Source organism: Arvicanthis niloticus, chromosome 18 (genome assembly GCF_011762505.2).
Source record: "Arvicanthis niloticus isolate mArvNil1 chromosome 18, mArvNil1.pat.X, whole genome shotgun sequence".
Taxonomy (NCBI): Eukaryota; Metazoa; Chordata; class Mammalia; order Rodentia; family Muridae; genus Arvicanthis; species Arvicanthis niloticus.
Window position 1 is genome coordinate 40,034,987 of NC_047675.1, and position 7,997 is coordinate 40,042,983.

Sequence of the window (7,997 nt, forward strand, 5' to 3'; positions counted from 1 at the left end):
GAGAGTCCAGCTCAATGTGTGTGTGTGTGTGTGTGTGTGTGTGTGTGTGTGTGTGTCGGGGGATGTCACCTTTGGGCTGGTGGTTTTGGATATGTAAGAAAGCAGGCCCAGCAAGCCAGTAAGAGCACTCCTCCATGGCCTCTGCATCAGTTCCTACCTCTAGGTTCCCGCCTCCAGGTCCCTTTCCTGACTTCCCTGGATGTCACAGTGTTTATCACAGCCACAGAGACCCTAACTGAGATGTAACCTTTGACGATCGTTCAAGACCTTTCTCCAGAAGTCTCTTTTCACTGAATCTTGCCTGCTGATATCTAGTCTTTTAATTCTTTTCTCTATTCCTCTCCTCCTTCTCTCTTCTTCTTTGAGATAGAGTCTCGTGCATTCAAGACTAGTCAAGTTTGTTATGCAACCAAGAATAACCTTGAATATCAGGTTCTGGCACCACCACCTCCCAGATGTTGTATGGCCGGAATTACAAGCCTTTACTGCTATGGTATGCTAGGAATCAAACCCAGAGCTTCATGCATGGTAGGCAAAAACTTACCAACTGCACATCCCCAACTCATTCTACTCTCCACTCTTCAAAGAGTACTCTCTGATTCAGAATCACCTCGGGGTCTCAGGACAAATGCAGATGCTCGAACGGCCCTAAGTTAGCATCCCTGAGGTCAGAGCCCTTCTGCCTCAGTGTGCTGACTCTCTTGTGAAGTGTTGGACTCTAAGATTTTTGCATCACCATTATCCAATGGGATGTCTCACCAAGAACCAGCCTTGAATGAAAACATGCACTGGACCAAATCCATATGTTTCCTTTTTAATGGGTTTCTAAAAGTAAGAGGAAGAGAAGCTTCTGCTTGCTGTAAGCAGCAGTTAACTCAGAGACTCACAGCCAAACATAACTGTAAGTCACCACTGAATGCTCACGCCTATGTGGGACGTTTATATCACCCTTCCCTGAGGGTCAGGGAACATCGAGGAAGAAGGAGCAGAAAGAATGTAAGAGCAGAGGGACAGGGAGGGGTGCTGTGAAATGATGTCTTTTGGACACGACATGGTCATCACACCTATGAACTGACTATAATTGCTTGTATAAGACCTGTACACATGCACTGGAGCTAGCCAACAAGGTGAGCCTACATTCAGCAGGTTGTATTATGCAGGAAGCTCCCCATTCACAGCTCACCTTGTACAACAATCCATTCACCAACCCTGGAGCCTCTCCTGAGTTAGGCCTGCCTGTGTTATTAAGCAATGGTACATCTTAGGGACCCTAAGGTCTTTTCCAGTCCCACACCCTCCTTACAACTTCCCCCTCCCCCCTGGGGACAAGGCTAGGCCAAGTTCCATCCTCCACCCACAGGAACATTCTTGAGTAAAAATTCTCAGAATGTAATGGCTGATAGTTACCTGACCCTCTGGAAAGTCCCAGGGTAGAGTTCAAATGTGTGTCATGCTTGCTAGCCAGTAGATTTAAAGGTCAATATGCTTAGCCAATAAGTTTGAACCGTATCTTTGCTGATGTAATCTGTGCCACTTGCTTATAATAGCCATTCGGGTCACCTTCTCATCCCTTGCCTAGAGGGACTGATTGAGGGCTGACCCCAACGTGCTGGAAAATAAACCTCTTGCTTTTGCATCAATCTGTATCTCGGTGTCTCACTCTGGGGCATCTCGAAGTAAGTACCACTGACCCGAGGGTTGAGGTCTTACACATTATGCTCCTTGGTAGCCAACCTTTCTTCTTCTCTCTGTGACTACCATATCATCAAGGTGTCAGGTGGCTTTATCAGTACCTGTTGGACTCAGTGGGTCACAAAAAAATAAAAGAAGACAGGAAGGGGTAATAAAGGAGGACATGGATGTGTCATGGGGCCTTGGAGTGGGTGGAAAAGAGGAGTTCAGTGCATATGATGAAGATACATTGTTTAAATGTGTGAAATTGTCAAAGAGTAAATAAAAGATACCTTTTTAAAAGTGAGACTAGAGAGATATAGCTCAGATGACAAAGTACTTGTCACACAAGAATAAGAACCTGAGTTTGAGCGATCCTTACCACACCTATAAACAGCCAGGCTTGGTAGCACACATTTGAAATTCCAGTGCTAAGGATGCAGAAACAAGAGCATCTTTGAGGTTGCTGTTCAGCCTGCCTAGATAAATAGGTGAGCCCATGTCCCTGTCTCAAAAACCAAGGTAGGCAGGGCTCGAGGAGGAGTGATAATCAAGGGTGTCCTCTGGCCTCACACACATGTGCTTATCTGCAGGCCTGCAAAACACACACACACACACTCACACACACACTCACACACTACATGTACTTATTCACATATGCACATATACTCATACACACACTCACATTCAGTTACTCACTCACATGTTCACACGCTCACACACTGATAAAATAGAATTATAAAGTCAAAGCTATACTATGAAGCTCTCCACTTGCAGCCCACTTTCTACAACAGTCCATTCATCAACCCTGGAGCCTCTCCAGAATTTTTATGGAAGGGTACCTTATGTTATGGAAGGGTACCTTATGGTCCTTTATTGTCGAGCTTTCTTCTTCCCTCTGGGGCTACCATATCACCAAGGTGTCAAGGCAGATGGATCTATCTTTTCAGCATTAACTGACCCTCACTGGAGCTTCTGAATCAATTCCTTTGACCTTAAGAGCAGAATTATCAGTTTAGGAACACATGATCCTTGGTGAACTTTATCCCAAAATGAGAACCTACAGGGTCTATAGCAATTGGAAACATTCCATCTGGAAGGAAGTTTGTTAAGACTATGGTAGTTTTACAGGGAAAACTAATGGAAGTAAACATCAAGTAAATCACAGGAAGTCCCTGAAACTGACAAGACACATGAGGCCTCTCCCCTAAGGTTACATAAGCAATAAGGGCTGCTGAGGAGACTCAGAGTAACTGAACTGCCTGCAACATGCTCTTTATTTTGTCCAAGTGCCTGCAAATAGAGCAGAGACCCCACAGTTCCAGTTTTCATGAGTCAGAATTTGGTGATGGAACTGCCTTTGAATCATCCTTACTTCAGTATGGAATCCAAATAAACTCATTGGTTTATTAAGTTGGACTTTAGTAGTGTCTTAGTTAGGGTTTCATTGCTGTTGCTATGAAGAGACACCATGACGAAGGCAGCTTTTATAAAGAACAACATATAATTGGGGCGGGTTTACAGTTTCAGAGATTCAGTCCATTATCATCATGGCAGAAAACATGGCAGAGTCTAGGATGACATGGTGGAGGAGAAGGAGTAGAGACTTCTGCATCTTGATCCAAAGGCAGCAAGGAGAGAAGTATCTTCTGCAGGCAGCCAGGAGGAGATCTCTTCCACACTGGGTGGAGCTTGTGCATAGGACCTCAAAGCCCACCTCACAGTGATACATTTCCTCTAACAAGGCCACCTCTGTTCCAATGAGGCCACATCTTCCCATAGACCAACCATATTCAGAGCACCACAAGTAGTGTCATTACTTTGATATGTTATCAGTTTCATATCTGAGGTGAGCAGAATTTATGTCACACCTCCCCAGGAATAGTATCCCATAACAGGGATTGATTTGTCTAGACAACGTCTGCCCTCATTATGTGATTTTGACACCATCGGCCCCTGACCTATTTGTAGAGAAATTCCCATTTATAACCCAGTCCTTCATGACTCTCTCCACTATCTTTCCTTCCATGGAAACATTATTTGGCTTGGACAGGGGGTCAGGGGAGGTAGCATGAGATGAGGGAGCTGAGAATAAGACCTGAGTTGGTGGGAATAGGAGGGAGAACAAGCCTAGCTTCTATCAGCAAGCTGTGTGGTATTTATGTGTGAGGCTTGTTCTGGAATCCTTCTGGGCTTTCCTCCAGGAGCTTAGCTACTAGTGATTGACACACCTCTCAACCAATCGAGGAGGGAGAGAAGGAAACTCATATTCTCTGAGCATTATTTTCCCAGAGTGTTATCTTACTGCTTCTCTGCATCCTACCTGGGTCCCACCCCACTGCCCACAGCAACCAGGGAAATTAATTACTTCTCCGCTGTGCCCTGCTCCCCTGAACTCTTAAATCCCTTAGCATGGATAAAGCTCTCAATGGTAGTCCTCTAATTGTGAGCTGTGAGCTCTTCTTCAGGTAGCCTTTGCGCTGGAGGTGGCCTGCAGGTGAAGCTGACCCTGTCTCCTGGGGTGTGCTTCTTTGAGAGGCCTACGCCTGTGGCATGTGGCTTTTGGGGACCAGCTTGACCTTTTTCACTAAAGTTTTTCTTCTACACATTTTTTTAAAAGAATTATGTTCCTATTGGTAAATATGTGTAGAGCTCCTCAGAGAAGTCTTTGCTTTTTTAAAAGGCTACCAGTTAACCATGAGACTCTGCTAACTACATGAGTGCTTGCTGAACACACACACACACACACACACACACACACACACACATCTATCATGATATATATTTCACAATGTGTCGCGGCCTGTATTGCCCAGCTTTGTGGGCCAAAATGTTGCGGCCTGCTCCACTCCACACTTGGCAGCCACTGTGTCCTAGCCCAAGCTGCCTCTCCGGTCCGAAGGTCAGGGTCTAGTGAGAGAGAGAGTGGGGATAAAGGGGAAGAGACGCAAAGAATGGAGACAAGACAGAAAGTTTGATCAAGTCTCCTTTATTGAAGGGAATTCTGAGGTATTTATATGCTTTTGCCACGTGCCTTGTAGGCGTGTGGATACCACGTGCCTTGCAGGTGTGGATATGACGTAATCCTTACAGGCGTCTATAGCGTGGACAGCACGTGCACCATGCGCCTTGCAGGCTTGGATAGCACGTGCGCCTTACAGGCATGTATGGCATGGATAGCACGTGGACAGCACGTGACCTGCATGCCTTGCAGGCGTGACTACCACGTGCGCCTTGCAGCTGGGAGCAGTAAACAGCAACACAAAATATGTGGGATATCAGAGTGTGCTTCAGCTGTTGTAGGCCATTGAAAACCAAATCTCTTATCGGGGTATATGGTTCCAGATGGCTGCAAAGATAATCTAGCCACTTTCTGCTAAAAGTCGGCTCCCAACAACAATGTGATGCCCCTCTGTGCTACAGCTTCCAGTCTTATAAAGGCCACAAAAGCTGAAAATTTCCTGTGTGTAGTGTGCATATATGTGCATTCAAATGCACATGTATGTATGGGTGCACGTGCATTTGTGTATGAAGGCCATGCATGTTTATGTGTATTTGTGTATAAAGACCATGCACATGTATGTGTGGGTGCACATGCATTTGTGTATGAAGGCCATGCACGTGTATGTGTGGGTGCATGTGTATTTGTGTATAAAGGCCATGCACATGTATGTGTGTGTGCACATGCATTGGTGATGAAGGCCATGCATATGGATGTGTGGGGTGCATGTGAATCTGTGTATAAAGGCCATGTACATGTATGTATGGGTGAATGTGTATTGTGTATGAAGGCCATGCACATGTATGTGTGGGTGCACGTGCACATGTATGGGCAGGTGCATGTGCACTTAGGTATGTTGGTCAGAGGGCCACCTTTATTCCTGTTGTTTTCAACATCTCCCTGATGCCAACTGATTTCCCACCATGCAGCCAGGGTCTCCCTAAAACCCAGATTCTTAGTTTCTCTTCTTTGGTGAAGAAGGTTAACTGTCATCTGGCTATGACAGGCAGGGCCTTTCCCTGTACTTCCAGCAGTATCTACAGCTGCAGCATGCCTCCCTACTGCCAGGCACACTAAACAGTGAGGCTGTCTAAACGAGACTCCATAGCCAGTCTGGCTTCTGCTATCCCCTCTGCTACAGCATTGTCTTTATCACCTTGGACACCTTAGTCCAGATGGATGGGATGAACACCTGGTTCTACCATTTACTTGTATGATGTCGGGATTCTTACCCAGGACAAACAGCTGAGGTGCATATTTCACACACCAAGGCAGACCTGACCTGCAGATTCTCCCAGCATCCCTCAGTCCCTACCTGTAATAGGTTTCTCCTTCCCCAGAGGCTCTTGCCTATATAATCCAGACATTTTGGTCTCTCCCCACTTTTTTCTTCTCTCCCCCCCTCTTTGTATTTTCTATCTCTCTGTGTGTGCATGCTGCTCTTTCTCTCCCTATTCCCATCTGCCTCCCCCCGCCCCCACAGTGACATCACTTCCCTGGCCTCAATCCTTAGGACCAGTGGACCTGCCTCAAGATTTGCTTCCTAATCAACCTGCCTTTATATATTCTAATCTAGCTTGAACTGGCTCATTTTTGACAGCAGAGAAATAATTTATCATGTGGCAGTGTGAAGACACCTGAAACCTTTAAGTCTCAGCTGGAGCATCTTTAAGGACAAAGAGTCAATCAGTAGAAGTCTGAAGAAAATAGACTTCTCAGACAGAATTCTCAGTCTTGAATTCAACTCTCTGAGCCGTGGTCATCACCCCTTCCTCTTCACATTGTAAATGACTAGAGAGGTAGGGTGTGTGTTTACAGTCATTCCTCTAGACTGTGAGGCCTGAAGGCCAAGGCTCCGTGTCTCAGCCATGGCCCTGTACTTCTCACAATCAGCTAAGTCATGGATATTGCATGAGGAGTCATTTATTTCTCCCTCATTGTCCGACACACCCAATCAACAGGCCATTTGTTTCTCTCGGGTAGGTTGAAATACAGGGGCTCAGAGGTCAGAATGATGTAGCCTCAAACCAGAGCCATAGCTTGATATTTTTATTTTCTAATCAAGAGAGAGAGAGAATGACAATACCATCACTGTAGAAATAACCGTATTCATTGTCTCTCTGAGGAATTTTTTCCCTCACTTTCACATGTCTGAGCGGGCACGTGTGTGTGTGTGTGTGTGTGTGTGTGTGTATGTTGTATATGTTTGTGTGTGTTGTATATGTTTACGTGTGTGTGTGTACATACGTGCAGCTGCATTTGGTGCCCTGAGACTGATGCTGAGAACCAGCCTCAACTATCTTCTACCGTATTCATTGAGCAAAGGTAGCTCAATCAAACCCAGAGCTAACTGATATGGCCCGTCTTGCTAGTGGCCTGGGAATATACGCTGTCTTTACTCTCCCAGGCTGGAATTATCGGTAGACCAATATGCCTACCTGACATTCATGTGGATTCTGAGGATCCTTACGAGGAAGAGTTTCAACCACCGAACCGTCTCCCCAGCACCCGGCTCTGAAGATTGACATTGATGGCTATGGAGTGTGACTACCGGTATTATTAGGATGTCATGGTGTTCTTGGTTTGGACCTTCCTCGGCTTCTCCTGGTATTGTACTGCTCAGAAACCAGATAAACCCCAGGGAGCTGGGTTAGTGATTTAAAACAAAACAAAACAAAATAAAACAAAACAAAACAAAATAAAACAAAACAAAACAAAACAGGGTTTCTCTGTATAACATCTCCAGCTGTCCTATAACTCATTCTGCAAACCAGGCTAGCCTTGAACTCACAAAGATCCACCTGCCTCTGCCTTCCAAGTGCAAGATTAAAGGCATGTACCATCATGCCCAGCCAGGCTTAGTGCTTTTTTAAAAGTCTTGGGAATGGGGTTGGAGAGTTGGCCCAGCAGTTAGAAAGCACAATATATTGTTCTTTCAGAGAACCAGAGTTCAGTTCCCAGAAGGCACATCGGGGTATTTATATGCCTGTAATTCTAACACACATGCAAACAGACTTATACCTCTATACATAAATAAAAATATACTTAAAATCTTGGGAACTGCGGTACAACTGTTCCCTTAGCCATAATGGGGTTCTCATGAGTCCTAAGTATTCTTGTTTTTATGGAATTATTCTTCCATTAAAAATAATATACAATGAATTATATTTTTTACTATTCTGATGTAAGAATGAATGTAATTCAATTTTTGACTCATTCTTATGTATTACTTAATTTTTGCATTCGATTTTTTTGGCTTTTAAGAGAAGAAAAGAGAAGTAGAAGACATGAATTTGGGAGGCAGATGTGGTTGGGGGATTCTGGG